General features: G+C 35.8%; 1 protein-coding gene across 3 annotated transcripts in view; it reads right to left on the bottom strand.

Annotated features, from left to right (window-relative positions):
• Positions 1–510: 510 nt before the first annotated feature.
• GABPB1 (GA binding protein transcription factor subunit beta 1) overlaps positions 511–19,480 on the bottom strand; it is a 975,210-nt gene continuing 956,240 nt past the window's right edge. For all 3 annotated transcript variants that reach the window (XM_082734802.1, XM_082734807.1, XM_082734806.1), the window contains exon 9: positions 511–540. The gene's annotated coding sequence lies outside the window, so the exon portion shown is untranslated. The remainder of the gene's footprint in view (positions 541–19,480) is intronic.

Here is a 19,480-nt window from a genome sequence, read left to right as displayed (position 1 = left end):
TTTATTTTCTCTCAGTTCTGGAGGATAGAAGTACCATAACAAAGTGCTCACCAGTTGGGTTCTTGGTGAGAAATCTCTTTCTGGCTTATAGGTAGCCACCTTCTCACCATGGCCTCACATGACCTTTCCACTGTGCTAGCTGGAGAGAAAAAGCTTAGGTAGCTCTTCCTCTTCTTATTAGGACACCAATGCTATTGGATTAGGGCCCACCTTTATAATCTCATTTTACTTTAATTACCTCCGTAAAGGCCCTATCTCCAAATACAGTAACATTAGGGATTATAACTCTGGCTTGTGAATTTGCAAGGGACACCGTTCAGTCCATAGCAATGTGGTTCTCAAGTGGAGAGTTTTAGGGGACAAATCTGGCACGGGCTACCAGTATGAACTGGAAGAGAAAAGTCTAGGGGACTAATTGAGAAGCTATACTGCAAGCCCTACTAAAGGGTAGAGAGGTTGGCTATCCAGCAGGAGAGAGTTTGAATGGAATTCCCTAGCTCTCCTGCCACATTTTTTTTTTATAGAAAAGGAATTTTGTATCTTTATTCCCACTTTTTTTTTTAATTGAACATATACCAGAGTACATGCCAAAGAATAATATACTAGGCATACGGATACTCCATTTACCCATTCATACACCCAGACACTCAACTCTATATACTCTCACTCCCCCACACCCACTTGTACATACCTGTATTCATCTACGAAACAGAAATTCAAGGATACAAATGAAGAAGAAATGAGGAGTTTGTGAAGGAAAAGACTGGAAGGTAGGAGGGAGAGTCAAGAGCATGACAGTTGAGAGAGGGTAATGTCAAGATGGCTGAAGCCCGGGGGAGGATCCATGACTACATTCGATAAATTTCTCTTCATCCTATTGTGGGAACCAATTGCATACATTTTCCACTACTCTGTTGATATATATCATACTAAAAATTAGTGTTGCATAAACAGGCTCATGTGGCATACAAAGCAGAGGTATCATCTTTGTTCAGGTTTATAGGAAGAAGTCAACTGGGCCAAGGGGAGCTCCTGGCTTTACTCAGATGGACAATGTCTGCTGACTGTGTTCTATTAGAGTAGCCTGGGTTGAATATGGATAGGACTTTCCAGAAGGGATACTCAAAACAAACAAATAAAAGGTAAAACAGGCAATACTCTGTTTAAGCTAAGACCGGGGGTAAGCTGACCGGGGTGTACCAATAGTTCAAGGGCATTGTGTGGGAAGAGAAGTGATAGGTGTTGCACAGGAGTAGAGTTAGGTAATATAAAGGTTAGCCTCTGGCCTCTGGAGTCAGACTGACCAAGGTCTAAATCTCAGCTTCCCCATTTTACAGCATGACTTTGAACACATTATTTAGCCTTCATGTGCCTATGTTCTGCTAAGTGAGAGTAACCTGGAGAAGAATAGTACTTGTCTCACAGATTGCTCCGAAGATTAAATGTAATAATGTAGACAAAGCATTCAGCATAGTGTGGCACATAATATGCATGAAAATAATTAAGTGGTGGAAGTTTTCCGTTAATGTCTAAGAGAGAAAATCTTCACAGTGCTTAAAAGGAATAAAATAAAATAGCGTTAACCTTTCTGTGGAGCTTATTTAAAAAAAAAAAAAATCTAACCAGCTTATAGGTCTTTAGAATGGTGGGAGTATCTTGGTCAAAAAAATTTTCATCAAACATCCCACTGGTAGAATGAGTTTTCTCACAATCCCGTTCTTTGTGAGACTGGATATGGAATGCAGCAGAACTAGACAGGAATCCCACTCTGAGTTTGCTGACCACCAGAGGCATGATGACATTTTCCCAAGATATTTATTTGCTTGATTTTTTTTCTCCAAATAATGAGTCATTATTGTGAGATATTGTTCATTGTAAAACTCCTGTGTTTCTGCCATACATACCAAAATGAAAGGTCATTTTACAGGCACTTTATGTTACAGTCAAGAACAAAAGAAAATAATATAATGCTGTGAAATGTCATACTGTAGTGTGGTGGACACTGTCTTGCTGTGCTTTTTTTATACCGGCTTGAAATATACATATGAGGAACAAAGCAAGTGGAACATTATTGGGACCCACTTATGCAAAAATTATATGCCTTTATATGCACGGATAATTTCTGGAAGGACAGAACATAATCTGTTGATAGCAATTATATCTAAGGCCAGGATCCTCCTGCTTTTCATCACATACCCCTGTGTACTCCAGAGTTTAATTTTCAAATGAACCTATAGTATTTGCAGAATACTTTCCTAAGCCATGTGAAAATGCATACAGAAAAAAACTACACCGCCAGATGAAGAGTAGGTTTCTATGCTCTAGGTATAGTTTAGGGAGAAGGCATAAAACATTGTCATCTGACATTGTCTTTCAAAATAAAAGACAAACACAAAGATAAATAAATGTGTGTGTGTACACATAACTATTGTATTATAGCAATTGCTTACAGCCTAACTCATTTTGAGAACAAGGAGTTCCCATAAAGATTTACCTCCAAGCACTGCCATGGCTACTCTGTAAATGTGGGAGGCTGAGCTGCAGCTTTTTCACTAAAATGAAGCAACCCAATGGGGTTCAGTTCAGAAGAAACTCTTCTGGCACAGGTTCCAGCCATACTTCTTGGTGATAGGGATCACCATCTGGTTGTCTCAACCTAGTTGTCCACCTGGATATATCCTGGCCGCCTCGCTCAATTCTGCTCAATACCTTTCCTTTGTTGAGTCAGAATAGTGATTCTCAGGGCTATATTTATATCATAAGGGGAATGGACTCCCTGTCCCTACATTGCCTAGGTATTCTGCTTTTTATCCAGCACCCGTATCCAATCTCTTAACTATCATGGCAGAAAAGCCAAATGACTTCTATAACCTAATTTGTCTATGTTCTTCTATAAAAATGGACATTTAAGTAATGAAAAATTTAAATTTCCTGGTCAGAAATTTCTTGATATGGGAGGAGATGCGGGGGATAAACCAGAGAAGGAAGTCACAAGCTCCGTCCTAAAAATCCTCAAATTGACCTGCAAACAAAGTCAAATGAGGATAAGAGCAAGCATTCTTAAAGCTTAGGGAAAAAATCTTCCAAAAAGCAGGAGTCTTAACTAAGACATGACAAAATAGCAGTTTTTGATGGAGTCCTTCTAAGGTAAGCAGATAGCTGTGATCTGCTCTGGAAATGTCTTCAGTAAATATACAAAATAAAATGATGCAGAGACTTGTAGCTCCTCTACCCACACAGTAATCATTTTTAACTGCTCTATGGATAGTGAGCCTATATATGGGTAGTGTGAGAAGAGTTTATGGAGGAGAAAGCCTCGCTTTGTTCAGATTAACAGAAAGAGACCACATGGCCAACATGAACTCCCTGCTTTCACCTCACAGAACAGAGTCTGTTAGACCCTCTCCTATAAGGATGGTTTGGGATGAATGAGGACAAGACTTTCTGTGAAAGAGATTCAAAAGAAAATAGCAAAAAAATCTCTCTTCTTCTGTCATTGTGAACCTGTAGGTCTCAGCTCACCCTGTCTGTATTTTACAGAACCATCTTACAATCTATTCCTCTATACCTGATTTCCCAGAATAGTAGCACTATAAGAAGGAAACCCTTAAATATATTAATTCAGAGTCAACAACACAGAGAAAACTGGCTGGATTTTGTTCATGGCATAAGCACAAAGTACACATTATCAATAAGTACCTGGAGAAAATAAAAAAACAACAACAAGAGAGAAGACTCATCATAAAGTGATTGAACTGTTTGGATTAGTTTCCATTCTTGACTGTTCTGATAATAGGTGTTCCAACTTCAGTTTAAGCCAGGTTATCTGCTCAGATTTTTTTTTCCCCTCATATTATAAGCAGACAAGCAAAAATGGTGGTGGGGATGGCAGGCTCCAAGTTTGTACCACTGGAGAGTTAGAATCCTAGGAAGAGCTGGTGACTCTGCTAAAAAAAAAAGGGGGGGTGGGGAGGGGTGGAGCAAAGGAATAACTTACCAGGGAAGGGAGAGAAACCAAGAGAGGAAGAATGAGAGATGTCCTCTCATTCTGTGGAAGAGACATTACGGTAGGAGCTTCAGGTAGCTGGTACCAGTGGGTACCAGTGGTACCAGCTGGTTCCTCATAGAGGAACCACAGAAAGTTTAGTCAATTTGATGAGAGTGTCAGACTCTGCAATGACTGGTATTCAAACCCTGTATGACTAATATTCAAACCCTGTATGTACTGTAGCTTCATGTTTGAAGTTATATGAAATCCCTCCTTACTTTGAGTCCCCTAAGAGAAGGTTAAAGCATACACGGATTTAGTTCCTAAGTTGATTCTCATTGTTTGCAGAGTCCATATTTGTGAATTCACATGCTTGCTAAAATTTATCTGTAGCTTTCATGATCATTCGTAGACATGCACATGCACAGAGAAGTGAAAAATTTGAGTATTGCCAACTGAGGTTAGACAAAGTGATATTCTGCCTTCTTGTTTCAACTCTCACTCTGATAATGTGTCCTTTTTGAGGTGTATAGTCCCATGTATTTTGTCTTTTGGTGCTTTTGGTTGGTGACTTCCCTATTTAAAATGATCCCCAAGAACAGCCCCGAAGTATACTCTCTTGTGTTTCGAAGTGCCAGAAGGCTGTAATAATGCCTTGCAAGGAAATACGTATGTTAGGTAAGCATTGTTCAGGCATCAATTAGTGCTGTTGGCCATGAATTCAATGCTAATGAACTAATATGAATTAAATAAGGTGTCTTCAAACAAAATACACGTAAAACAAGATTATGTATTAATCGGTTAATTAATTGGCTCACAGAAACCTAACTCTATATTTCTTCCTTCTTAGAGAAGAACTTAATAACTTAATGGATGGGTGTACTAGTTTCTTAGGACAGCTATAACAAATTATCACAAAGCTGGAAGCTTACAACATAAATTTATTCTCTCATAGTTCTGGGGCCAGAAGTCAAAAATCAAAGTATTAGGAGGGCCGCATTTTTTCCATAGACTTTAGGGGAAAATTCTTCCTTGCCTTTCTCCTTCCTAGCTTTTGGTGGCTCTTGGCATTCTTTGGCATGTGGCAGCATAAGTCCAATGTCTGCCTCTGTCTTTACATTGCCTTCTTTGTGTATCTCTCTATGTCTAGATATCATTTTCCATTCTCTTATAGTGACCCCAATTATTAGGTTTAGGGTCCATCCTAAATCTGGGGTGTTTTCTTGTTGAGCTCTTAACTAATTATATCCATAAACACCTCACTTCCAACTAGGTCACATTCTGCAGTCTATGTGTACCTGAGTTTTAGGAGAAACTATTCAACTCATTATACTGGTTTTAATAATAGATTACATACATTGAAGAGAGAATAAAAATGTTGGGGAATAGGCAAAAGAATATCCAAAAGAAAGCATAAGCAGGCAAAAAATTAAAAAAGGGAAAAAATCGATATTAGGGTAAGAAATATAGATGAGAAGCTCTAACATAGGTTTTGCTTTTGTTTTTTGTGAGTTTTTTTTTTTTTTTTTTTTGAGTCTCAGAAGGGAAGGAGAGGGAAAACAGGGCACAAAAAATACTTGAAAAGACGATGGTTCACATTATGCTAAAACTGGTGAAAGATGTCAATGCACAGATATAAGAGACGTGATAAAGGCCAATTGCAGTATTTCTTTTAGAAGTCTACATCTAGAAACATCATAGGAAAACTGTAGAAAATCAAAGACAAAGAGAACAGAGTAAAAGCAGCCGAAGGAAAAATGACTAATAATCCTCAAAGGCAAAACAATTAAACTGACAGTTGGCTCCTTAGTAGAAACACTAAAAATGGGTGAAGGTTGTCAAAAGGTACAAATTTCCAGTTATATGATGATTCAGTTCTGGGGATTAATGTACAGCATAGTGACTATAGTTAATAATACTGTATTATATATTTGAAAGTTGTTAAGAGAGTGGATCTTAAAATTCTCATACCAAAAGAAATTGTAACTAAACAAGGTGACAGTTGTTAACTAAAGTTACTGTGGTAACCATTTTTCAATATACATATGTATCAAATAATTATGTTGTACACCTTAAACTTATGTAATGTCATATGACAATTTTATCTGATAAAACTTGGAAAGAAGAAATAACAACAAAAAAATGAAAACAGTGAAGTATGATCAGTGTACTGAAAGGAAAATAAGAAAATAGCAGAAAACTTAGATTTCTAGACCTAGTGGAAATACCCTTTAAAAATGAAGATGAAATGAAGACATTTTCAGATAAATGAAAACCAAGAGAATTCATCATCAGCAGTTCTAGTTAGTATTAGAACTATTTCTTTAGTAAGAAAATACCAATGAGGGCTGTGCACACTGAAGGAAAAATTACCCTAGATGGAAATTCAGAAATGTAAGAAAGGATAAAGAGCAAGACTATTGGTAAGTATGCAGATAAATCAAAATACCGACTATATAAAATGACAACAAAGTTCTTTGCAATGTATAGAGACATTAAAATTTGACAGATCAAGAATCCATGTTATAATCTCTAGAATAACCACTAAAAGAATGATAAAGGTATATATAACTTCCAAAGAGATAAAAGGAAAACAATACACTAAGGAGAAGTAATAAGTCCAAAACACTTAGTGAATGGGTTACATAATAGAATAAATATACCTGAAGAACAAATTAGTGAACTGAATATAGGTCATAAAGGCAGATAGATCAGGGAAGGGAAAAAGTTGGAGAGAATGGAAAAACAGTTAAATACATGAGGGTGCCTGGCGGCTTAGTAGTTTGAGGATCTGAATCTTGGTTTTGGCTCAGGTAATGATCTCCACGTTGTGAGATTGGGCTCAGTACTCAATGCAGTATCTACTTGAGATTCTCCCTCTCCCTCTGCCCCTTCCTTCTGCTTGCATGCACATGCGTGCAATCTCTCTCTTAAATAAATAAATGAGTCTTAAAAAAAAAAAACAACTAAATACATGAAAGACAAAAGTGGAAGTTTAATAGGTTTCCAGAGATGAAAGAAAGGATAAATGCTAGGGAAGAGATCTTTCAAGAAATAATGACAGTTTTCTAGAATTAAATACAGATATAATCTTTATATTGAAAGAATACCAAACAGAATATATAATAAGAACACAATGGACAAAAATCCCTCACCTAAAAGTATTGAAATGAAATAAAGTAACATTAAAGAAACTTTGAGAAGATATAAGCAGATTACTCATGAAGTAATAAAAGTCAGACTATATCAAATTTCTATATTGGCAGTAATAGATGCAAAAAGACAGCAGGGTAATGTGTTTAAAGTTTTGAAGGAAAAACACTGAACCTTGTTTTAGCTAAATTATTATTTATATATAAAAATGAGTCAAGATATCCATTGGCATATCAGGGACTCGGAATAATCATCACACAAGACCCTCTCTGAATGTACTCAGCAAGAAATGAATGAAGACTGGGGCGCCTGGGTGGCTCAGTGGGTTAAGCTGCTGCCTTCGGCTCAGGTCATGATCTCAGGGTCCTGGGATCGAGCCCCGCATTGGGCTCTCCGCTCAGCGGGGAGCCTGCTTCCTCCTCTCTCTCTGCCTGCCTCTCTGCCTACTTGTGATTTCTCTGTCAAATAAATAAATAAAATCTTTAAAAAAAAAAAAAGAAATGAATGAAGACTTTTTGTTGTTGTTGTTGCCTAAGCAATAATCAATGGTTCAATGAATTCTGAAACTAAAATTCTAAAAGATTCCAACATCATGGTTGGGCAGAAGGGGATAAATCAGAGGGTGGTCGGGGAAAATGTGACGGTTACTTTATTTTATTGATAAAAAGACATAAAAGAAATAGACATTGGGACAAGTTTTTAAAATTCATATATGTACCATAGTGATATAAGATGTTAATATGGGCGCCTGGGTGGCTCAATGGATTAGGCCGCTGCCTTCAGCTCAGGTCATGATCTCAGGGTCCTGGGATTGAGTCCCGCATCGGGCTCTCTGCTTAGCAGGAAGCCTGCTTCCCTCTCTCTCTCTCTCTCTGCCTGCCTCTCTGCTTACTTGTGATCTCTGTCTCTCAAATAAATAAATAAAATCTTAAAAAAAAAGATGTTAATATTAGGGGAAGCTGGGTGAAGAGTACATGGGAATTCTCCATACTATATTTGCAACTCTTCTATAAATCTAAATCATTTCAAAACAAAACTATTGAAGAAAAAAATACAAAAAAATAGATGACAGAAACAAGTCCAAAAATAACTCTAATTTTAAAATTTTAAAATAAACTTCAAAAGACAGAGAACTGTTTATTGAATTTTAAGATATTAAAATCCAGTAATATGTCAATATGTTGTCTATAAGCACACCTGTCCAAAGGGGGAAAAAAAAAGGAATATGAAAAGGTTGAACATGAAAGAGAAAAAAAATACCAGGCAAATACAAGCAACAACAGCAAAAGCTAAAGGAGTGATTGTAAAACAAGACAAAACAGACGATAAGGAAAAAAATCATAAGTGACAAAGAGAAAGATATTTACTGGTGAAAGCAACAAGATATCACTGTATGAACATATATCCAGCTAAGAGTTGTGCATTAAAATATATAAAGCAAAAAGTGACAGAATTATAGGAAGACATAAATGAATCAACAGTTATCATTGAAGATTTTAATAAATTCCTCTATGAAATGGATACATGAAACAAATAACAACACACTTGACCAAACAGTTCAGAGAAGAATATTACAGAATATGCACTAATTTATTTTTTAGTTTTTAAAACTGGCCGCCACCCATGCCCAGCGTGGAGCCAAAGGTGGGGCTCAAACACACAATTGTGAGATCAAGAACTGAACCACGATCAAAGTCGAATGCTCAACTGACTGAGACACCCAGGGCCCCAAGAATATACATTATTTTAAAGCATAAATGGAAAAATCACAAAAGATGTCTTTATCAGGCTACACAGTAAATTTCAATATGTTCAGAAAAACAATATGACACAGATTATATTCTCTAAATAGAATGTATTAAAATGGTAGTTGGGAATATTCCATGTTTGGGAACTAAAACCCTACATTGATGAATGGGGTGGGGCTCAAAATTTCTTGGCTAATAAAAGAAATGAATAGCAACTAAAGCTTTATATGTTAACAGTTTTGAGCAAATTTTAACAAAGTTTAAAAATGATTCAACTCAAGTAGCTATAAAGAGAGTCATAATAGATATTCAAAGAAATGAAAATAAAGAAATACTGGAGAGAAATCAAAGAGAGAACAATAAAAACAATATTAAAGATGAACTAAAAGCTGGTACTTTGGAAAGCCTAATAAGATAACAAAATCAACACATATTAGAGTAAAAAGGAGAAAATAAGCTCAATTTAACAGATATTTAAAAAAAAAAATTACAGGAGCGCCTGGGTGGCTCAGTGGGTTAAAGCCTCTGCCTTTGCCTCAGGTCATGATCCCAGGATCCTGGGATAGAGCCCCACATCAGGCTCTCTGCTCAGCAGGGAGCCTGCTTCCTCCTCTCTCTGTGCCTGCCTCTCTGCCTACTTGTGATCTCTGTCTGTCAAATAAATAAATAAAATCTTAAAAAAATAAAATAAATAATAAAATTACAAGTTACAGTTGACCCTTGAACCATATGAGAGTTAGAGATGTCCAGCCTAACCCACTACAGTCAAAAATCTATCTTTTGGGCGCCTGGGTGGCTCAGTGGGTTAAGCTGCTGCCTTCGGCTCAGGTCATGATCTCGGGGTCCTGGGATCGAGTCCCGCATCGGGCTGTCTGCTCAGCAGGAGCCTGCTTCCTCCTCTCTCTCTCTCTCTGCCTGCCTCTCTGCCTACTTGTGATCTCTGTCAAATAAATAAATAAAACCTTTAAAAAAAAAATCTATCTTTTGACTCCCTAAAAATTTAACTGCTAATACCCTACTCTTGACTGGAAACCTTATGGATAACATAAACAATCAATTAACACATATCATGTATGTTATATGTATTATATACTGCATTCTTGCAATAAAGTAAGCTAAAGAAAAAAATGTTCTTAAAAAAAGCATAAGGAAGAGAAGACATATTTACAGTATTTTACTGGATTTATAAACAAAAAAATCTGTTCATAGATGGGCCCATTCAGTTCAAACTCATGTTCAAGGATCAAATGCATATCCTCATAAGTGTGAAGATGTGGACAAAAAAGATGTATTTCTGAAAACAAATGGAAGTTAAAATAGTACAAGATGAAGCAGAACTCTTAATTAGATGAATCATCATATTTAAAAAGATGAATAATCACTAAAGGGATTGAAAAAGTAATTTAGAAATCTTACTATTTCTAAAAAGTCTCAGTCCAAACAGTCCTGCGAGTTCTTCCAAAGAACAGATTTACTCATATTATACATATTGTTTTAAAAAAAAGAAATAAAAAAGGAATAAAAAATTGAAATGGGTCTATTCACTTTAAGATGTAAAATAACCTTGATAACTAAATTGATTAAAGATATTCTAAGAAAAGAAAATTATAGGCTAATTTCACTTCAGAGCATAGATGGAAAACCTCTAAATAAAATGTTGGCTAGAAAATCCAACATTGTACTGAAAAAGAACATACAATTTACAGTTGGCGTCTATCCTAGAATGTAGGGATGAGTTAATGTTAGAAAACCTATGAGTGTAATTCACTCCGTGAATGGACTAAAAGATGAAAAATCCTGGATTTAGGTACATCTTACTAGGTACAGAAACATTTAATAAAGCTCAAAACCTATTTAGGATTTTTTAAAAAATACACATGACTCTTAGGAGACTAGAAATAGAAGGAAACTTCAGTTAATGAAAGCTGACTCCCCAAAACTGATCATAAGCCTCATACCTAATGGAGAAACTCAAGATGCTTTTCCTTTGAGACGAGATTAGTTGTCATCCCTTCTGTTCCATATATTTTTGGAGAGCCTGAGCAATGCAGTAAGATAAGACAGAAATAAGAGGTATAGGGATAGAAGAAAATGCATAAAAATATAATTTTCTTGATAATATAATTGTCTACATAAAAAACACAGATGAATCAGCAGACTAACTATCAATAGAATAAGGTTCAGCAAGGCTGGAAGATTAAAAAAAATCGGTATGCAAATATTAATATCATTTTTCTACCCCAAAAATAACCAACTGGAAAATATTTTAGTAAATAAAATAGCACCAAACTATAAAGATTTGAAAGTTGCTATAGCAAAGAATGCTCAAGATCTTTATAGAGAAACTGAAGACATTCTTAAATGACATAAAAAGAGACTTAATCTCCAAATCCATGCAATTCCAATTAAAACTCTATAGGGCCTTAAGGGAGTCAACGAAGGTATTCCAAAACTGATATAGAAAAACAAAGGTCTACAAAAACTAATTTCAAAGTGAGCAGCAAATTGGGTAGGAATTCTGTAATAAAGATGTTATTCAATTCAGTGATAAAAACACAAGGTGACACTGTTGAAGAAACAAAGAGAACAGATTGGAGAATTCAGAAATATATCCTTGTGTATGTAAAAATTTGATAGCTGAAAAAGGTGGCATCAGAAATTAATATGGAATAATGATTCAGTAGATGGTACAGAAAAAACTAGCTCATTACACAGAAAATATAATGTTTGATTCTTATCTCAAATCATGCACTAAAATAAGCTCCATTAAGAGAACTAAATATAAAGGAAGAAATTATAAACTTATAAAAGAGCATTTTTGTGATACTGGTGTAAGAAAGGACTTAAGATTCAAAAAAGTATGGTTGATTGGGGGAGGAAGGATGGATAGATGCAACATCAGAATGAAAGATTTCTATTCAGTGAAGGAAACCAGAGACAGAGCTTCAGAGTATATTTTCAAGTCTAAAATAAAACAGATAAGAAGTTAATATCTAGATTATACAGTGGCGTCCAAAGTCATTAAAAAATAGGAAGCCAATAACAGATTGTGAAGAGTAAATAGTCCATAGAAAGGAAAACCTGAATGGCTAATAAGTGTATGAAGAGATGTTCAAGCTTATTAATAATTACAAAAATGTAAGTTAAAATCAAGAAATTTTTAAAATGTCAAATATTATCAAGGGCTGTCAAGGAGAGAAGAAAACCAGAACTCTTATGCACTACTGGTTAGAACATAAACAGCGTAGCCATTTCGATGAATAACCCAGCAATACCTGGCAAAATTAAGCATTAAGCCCAAAGACACTGTATTTCCAGAAATACACCTCAGAGTAATTTTTGCACAAGTCCGTAATGAGATAGATATAAAATATTCATCATAGATTTATCTACGTAGTAAAATACAGGTGTCTATCACTGGAGAAATGAGTAGGTAAATTGTGACATATGCATGAGATAGAAGAGACAAAACAGGAATGATGAACTAGATTTGAAAATAACATAGATAAAAGAGAATGAAATTTATATAATTTATGGAACTTAAAAACAGACATGCAAATTATTTTAAGATACATGCATATCTAAATACATGGAAAGTAGACTGAAAAGACATGATACTGTACCATATGCCAAGTATTAGGATTTTCTCAATTCTGAATACCTGAGGTTAAGAAGACGTATTGAACTAAATAAATTGGGAGTTCAGAGAGGTTAAGTGAGAGGGTCTCAATTCGGGCCAAATGAAGAATGTAGATCCCCTGTTCCTCAGATCTGTCGACTTTACCATACTCTTCTCTACTAAGAAGCAACAAAAGACATCTTTAAGATGTCAGCCTCTGTCCTAGAGTTCAGGTATTTTAATCCTCAGAAGTAGAATCCTACTTGTCAATTGTTTTCTGATTTTTATTTATTAAAATTAAAAAAAATAGGTTCAGTGCCCAATGTGGGTCTTGAACTCATCATCCTGAGATCAAGAATTGCATGCTCTACCAGCTGAGTCAGGCAGGTGCCCCACTGATTTTTAATTGTGGAAAATGACTACCGTAATTCTGAGAAGCGATAATCTGTAAATTTAATTATTCTACTTGCTTTATGAGCATTCAAGTATATAAGCAAATGTGTACTTTCAGATAAAATAATTTCTAGGTAAGGTATAATGTTGTTCCACTGACTATTTGAGATTACTCAAATACCAAACCCTTAATTGTCACAGTGTTGTTTACATTTGAACAAGTTCCTTGGAGACAAATCCAAACATTTCAAGAATTCATGATTTTGGTGACATTAACATCCAGCTATACTGATATACCAAAATATAATGAAAGTTGATAAACTGAAAGGGCTTTGTTTACATGTATTACAAATCCATTCATCATGAACACTAGAAAGGTTTGACAGCTTTTGTAGGGACATAAAAATGTTAAGTGAAGCCATGGACTTGAGACAATTTCATAGTTAATATGTGTCAAAGAGAAAATTTAAAATTAAATGCTTATGTAGTGTTGGGAAGGGGAAATGGGTTTTAAATCTCTTGTAAGAGACATTTTGTAAGAAGTCTGCTTGTTCTTTTAAAAATTTCCTAAGTTCTCCTGCTTAACATGCAGGAGATATAAAAAAGACTTTTTAAAAACCTTCAAGTTTTAAGAAGTAAAGGACAGTGACTGTTTAAAGGAGTTCCTCACAGTTCCTCCAAAAGAGCTGGAACATACCTGTCACACATTAGCTGCTCCAAAAGACTGTCTTGATAAATCCTACAGCTGTCTCACCCTTTACCTTACTTAACCTCTCAGCAACATTCACGGTTGATCATTGTTTTAAAATACCTAGCTTCTGTGATACTACTATTATTTCCAAGTCCAGTCTGGTGTCTTTGGCTTGCTCTGCCTCTTCTGCCAAAATTAGGCTTTCCTAGTTTCTCCATTTTGTTTAATGATACACCTGTCTACCAGTTGCTCAGTAAGAAACCTAGGAACTGTGTTCTTTCTTACAAATCCTCGAGCCCAGTTCATAAGCACGTCTTGCTGGCCCTATCCTGATCCTGTGCACTTTTCCCCAAATCCTAATCTAAAAGCCTCTATTACCTATCGTAGATTTCTGCAATGGGCTTTTATTTCTGCCTGATCACACTATTATCTCATATAATCATTTCTCCGCACAATAGTGAGAATTATTTTTAAAAATATTTTATTGGAATTTAAATTTCTAATGGTTTCCCATCATCTTTAGAATAAAATCTCAATTCATTATTGAAAAACATAAGGCTATCCACAATCTAGTCCCTGATCGCCTCTGCCATCTGAACATCATACTCTATCTTGCCTGAATTGGATATACCCATTCCACCTCAGATGGACTCAACGTCTGACTGGACTACTCTTTCCTTAGCTCCTTTTCCTCATTCATGTGTGACATCTATTTTCACATACTCAGAGGTGCCTCTCCCACCTTCATTTATTGTGTAGAATTTTTCTCTATGAAAAATTATCTTGTTTATTTGCCTATTCCTGTGGCACTAAGCTCTTTTAGCACAGGGATAATTTGTGTCTTATGGCATTCTTTAGCTTTAGGACATAGCAGACAGTACCTAGGACTTAGCAGGCATACAGTAAATACCTATTAAATAAAAGTAAAGGTGTTAGAAAAAAATCTGTTTCTTTTAGCATTCTAGCACTTTTAGATTTCTTTCCTAATTGTTCTTGGTGATGAAGACAACAATAATGAGAAGGGGGAAAGACCAAGTTTTAAATATCCATCCTATCCTACCGTATCAATTCAATCCTACCCTACAAAGCACATCAGTCTGTAGTCTATGTTTGTTCACAAGTCAACTTTTGGCAGGTCCAAGGTAGGTAACCCTTCTTTAGTTCAAGTGCAGTAACCTACAGTGGATTAATTACAATACAACAAAGCTTAAAATAGGTTTCTACAGGCACCCCTGGGTGGCTCAGTTGGTTAAGCATCTATCTTCAGCTCAGGTCATGATCCAGAGGCCCAGGATGGAGCGCCACATAATGGTCTCCATTCAGCAGGCAGTCTGCTTCTCCCTCTGCCCCTTCCCTTTCTCATACTCTCTCTCTAATAAATAAATAAAATCTTAAAAAAAAGTTTTTGGAAAGAAAACTATAAACCTCCATTCATTACTCTAAAAATTACCATAATTTTTTTTTTTTTTTAAAGTAGGCTGCACTCTGGGCGGGGATTTGAACTCATGACTTTGAGATCAAGACCTGAGCTGAAATCAAGTGTCAGCCTCCTAACCAACTGAGCCACTGAAGCATCCTGGGACCATAAAACTATTAAGTAAATAAAAATACAACTCAGGATATTTGATGTATATATTGCTTAGGTAGTTCCTTCCTGGGCTAATTCTATCAACATACCAGCTACTGCTACTGTTTGAAATGTAGCCAAGGGGCGCCTGAGTGGCTCAGCTGGTTAAGCATTTGCCTTCTGCTCACGTCATGATTCCAGGGGCCTGGGATTGAGCATCACATCCAGCTCCCTGCTTAGGGAAGAGCTTGCTTCTCCCTCTCCCTGCCTTTCTCCCTGCTTATACTCTCTCTCGCTGTGTCAAATAAATAAATCTTAAAAAAAAAAAAAAAAAAAAAAAGCCAAAATAGAAGTACCCGATCTGCCTTTCGTCCTACTCCCATAACTTAGAAGGCCAAAGGACATTGGTTTTATAGATTTACATTGGCACCTTGGCCACAAGGCTTAGCCTGGAAGTTCTTTTGACTTTCAAAAACTGATTTTGTTATTGTGTTTGAAATTACGGCTTGTCCATTCCACTAGGTTAAAAGTTATACCTGAGACCATTATTTTTTGGACACATAATAAATTCACAAGTGTTTTCTCTTTTTTTTTAAGATTTTATTTGATAGACAGAGATCACAAGTAGGCAGAGAGGTAGGCAGAGAGAGGAGGAAGCAGGCTCCCTGAACAGAGAGCCTGATGCGGGGCTCCATCCCAGGACCCTGGGATCATGACCTGAGCTGAAGGCAGAGGTTTTAACCCACTGTGCCACCCAGGTGCCCCTCACAAAAGTTTTCTTAGATGCTGCAGCCCTAAAGGGTTCATTTTAAAGCACCACAGCAAGGATTTGGGAGAGTACATTTTTCCTCCACTTCCTTCCTTGGCCTAATTTCCTGCTTAGAAATGTTTAATTTTATACTGAAGGAGTAATTCCCAAAACACTTGTTTGCAACATGAATTGTTTAAGGATAGATCATTAAACAGGGTTCAGGAGAGGTCAACTCCTCTACGAATGCTTCAAAGAACAAGAAGGTAATCTTAAAAGTGGAAAATATTTAAACCCTGAATTTCAAACAAAGTGAGCATGATTTTCAGAGAAAAATTCTTAAAACATTTAAAAGCAATTTCAGAGAAGTATACATTATTTAATTACTCAATCAAATACACACAGTGTAATGTTTGAAGCCACTGTGTTTTGTGCTGAGACTAGTATTTACACAGTAAATACTTAGAGGCAGAATATGTAACTTTTATTAACAATGAAGAAGGTATACTTCCAGTCAAAAACCTTTTGAGTATGTAAGTCTGAAAGCATCTTGTGACTCATCCTGTACATAGTTTCAGTATTAACTTGTGGGACTTCTAATTACAGGTAGACACCCTCTGCCACACTTCTAGTAACTTGTTTTCTACCACCTGTTAAGTATGAACTCAAGGAATTTGTCATTTTTAATGTTAGTCAAAAACTAGTTAGAACATTGGCACCTGGGAGGCTCAGTCGGTTAAGTGTCTGCTTTCAGCTCAGGTCATGATCCTAGGGTTCAGGGTGGAGCCCTTCATTGAACTCCCTGCTCAGGGGAAACCCCTCCTCCTGTCCCCCCCCCCCCCCAGGCTTATTTCTCTCAAATAAGTAAGTAAAATATATACTTTTTAAAATAAGTAAAATCTTAAAAAAAAAAAGACACCGAGAAGACTTGTAATGCAACCGTGTAATATGGCAAAACCAAGCGATTTTGCATTTTCCATCATTGCTCTATTTTTTGGTTGACATGTAACTGAAAACTTAATTATCCCCAAACTGTTATTTAATATAGATGCATAAAAATTTAGTATTGTAGCAGTTAAACAGGAGCTTGGCAAACACTAACAAAAATGAGATATTTAACACAGCATTAATATGTACTATAACTAAGCATGCACAACTTTTGACTTTATGGGATGATTAAAACATCCAGATTAATTTTATAATCTTTACATTCACGTTAAGATGAAGAATGTCCAATAAAACCTTTATCAATTGATTTTAAAACGCTCTCTTTCAGAAATTAAAAAAAAACCCAACTACCTAATTCCTCTAGATTGTTTTATAACTTTGAACACTGACTTCAGGAGAAACTTAGGTCACAACGAAGTTACTGGTACAGTGGCATTCTTTTCATAGCGGATGTTTGTATCAGAGATCAATGAAAAGTAATGGCAACTGGAAAAAAAATCGTGATGGATTGGAAGTTAAGATTTTTGTATTCCATGGCTGTGTGGGTGACTCAGTGGGTTAAGCCTCTGCTTTTGGCTCAGGTCATGATCTGTTCTGGGATCAAGGCTGGGACCGGGGCTGGCATGGGGTTCTCTGCTCAGCAGGGAGCCTGCTTCCTCCTCTCTGCCTACTTATGATCTCTCGGTCAAATAAATAAATTAAAATCTTCAAAAAAAAAAAGATTTTGTATTCCTACTTATATATGCACTCATATGTGTAAGTGTACACACACACACACTAACGCTGGGCAGCCATTAATGTGAAAATCATGACTAAGGTTTAAATTTTAAAAACTTGGCCCAGAGGAAATAAAGATGTCCCCAGTAGATAGGTAAGTATCTAAGAAATGTTTCATTTCTTGCCTCTCACAGGGTTTTAAGGTACAGCTGGCATCTACCTTTGGATGCCATATGATTTGACAGCATTCTTAATTATTCCAGCAGGTTTATAAAATAACATAACTCTAAAGAAGCAAAAATTTAGAGAACCACACATTGGTTTTCTTTTGGGATATTACCTAAGTTAAATGTCTTCTCAAGGATCAAATGCAAATTAAGTGATACTGAATTTTAGCTTTTTGAGAAATATTCAGAATTAGTGATTTAGATTAGATGTTCTATGGTGCTTAGCTTCATAAAACTTAGATACTCCAAAGGACATTACCATTCTATAACTTACCTTGAAATTCCAAAAGTGAAAAATTTTCAAATCTCATTGAATGATTTGAAGAGAAATAAACATCTTTGGTTAATTCATTCTATTAAGGGCACATGCTAGCTAAAAGATACAGAAAAATCTAATCTTGAATTAATAGATCCTGATATACTTGCATTCAAAAAGTTACGAATCTCTGATGTCTACATTATGGAAGTTCTTATAAATGATTCCTACTTGTAATTGTATCAAAATATAGGATGCTCTTGTTGTGTGTGTAGGGAGGAACCTAATACAAACACAAGTAAAACCTCCAAAAAAATGAAAGTTTTGATTTTGGGCACGCAAATGAAGACCAAAGTCCTTGAGCTTCAAGTTCTGAGACCCAACACCCACTGTCTTATTCTAAGTACTTGGAAAATATTTACCAACACTTTGAAACAAAATAGCTAAAAGTCAATTCCTTCTGCATTTTGTTGAAATATTTCAGTTCAAAAGGCTATTTTATAAATCCCATATAAAGAATGAAACTCCTAGCTTCACTAGTTTTTTAAAGCACAAGTTTCAATTTAAAGACCTGCATGGAAAGAAAACTTTTCAGGTTTATTTAAATATAAATAATAATTAAAATATTTTAAAAACAGGTTGTTGTTAAAAAGGAGCCTTAGTAAATAAAAGTAGTTATCTCTGAGTCACTTAAAAAAGTTAAGAGGGAATCTTCTACGCAAGTACATTTTTATCCTATGGACTAAACTGACCATTGTTCCTTACCAACATAAGCTGCTTTATATACTTATTAGATAACCTCACCCCACCCCACTCCACCTGAAAGGAAAGTTTACTTACCATTGTTTACTGAATAATTATAAAGACTACTGATTAAAAAAGAAAATTTAAAAAAATTCTACCATCATAGATACTTTAAGTATCAAGAGCTGTTTTCCAGTCTGACAAACCATTATCTCACAAGGTAATGAAAAATTCTAGAGGACCCCCAGTATAGCCCATTTAAAACAAGCTGCACTAAAATTATACCCCAATGTGACATCAGATCCTCTGTAGTCTTGAAGGACAATTATCAATCTTTAGTTAAAGGGACTCATGTAATGAAAACAATTCTTAGTACCTACGTATTCATCTCATCTTAAAAAAAATAAAGTTATGTTAGAGACGCCTGGCTGAATCAATTGGCAGAGCATGCAAATCTTGATCTCAAGTCATGATTTCTAGCTCCACACGGGGCACAGAGATTACTTAAAAAGAAAAAAAAAATCAACATAAGAGCTGGAATGAGTAGTGGAAATCCAGCTCTTACAGCAGACATTTACCTATTACCCTCAGCTGAACAGCAGCCGAATTTGCTGTAGAGTGAGTGTTTCCAGGTTTGGGGTAGAAGAGAAAGGAGATAAACACATCCCAATATGATGTAAA

The sequence above is a fragment of the Mustela nivalis genome (assembly GCF_964662115.1).
Source record: "Mustela nivalis genome assembly, chromosome: 6".
NCBI classification, from domain to species: domain Eukaryota; kingdom Metazoa; phylum Chordata; class Mammalia; order Carnivora; family Mustelidae; genus Mustela; species Mustela nivalis.
Note: the sequence above shows the minus strand (reverse complement) of the source record. Positions and strands in the feature narration are given on the sequence as shown.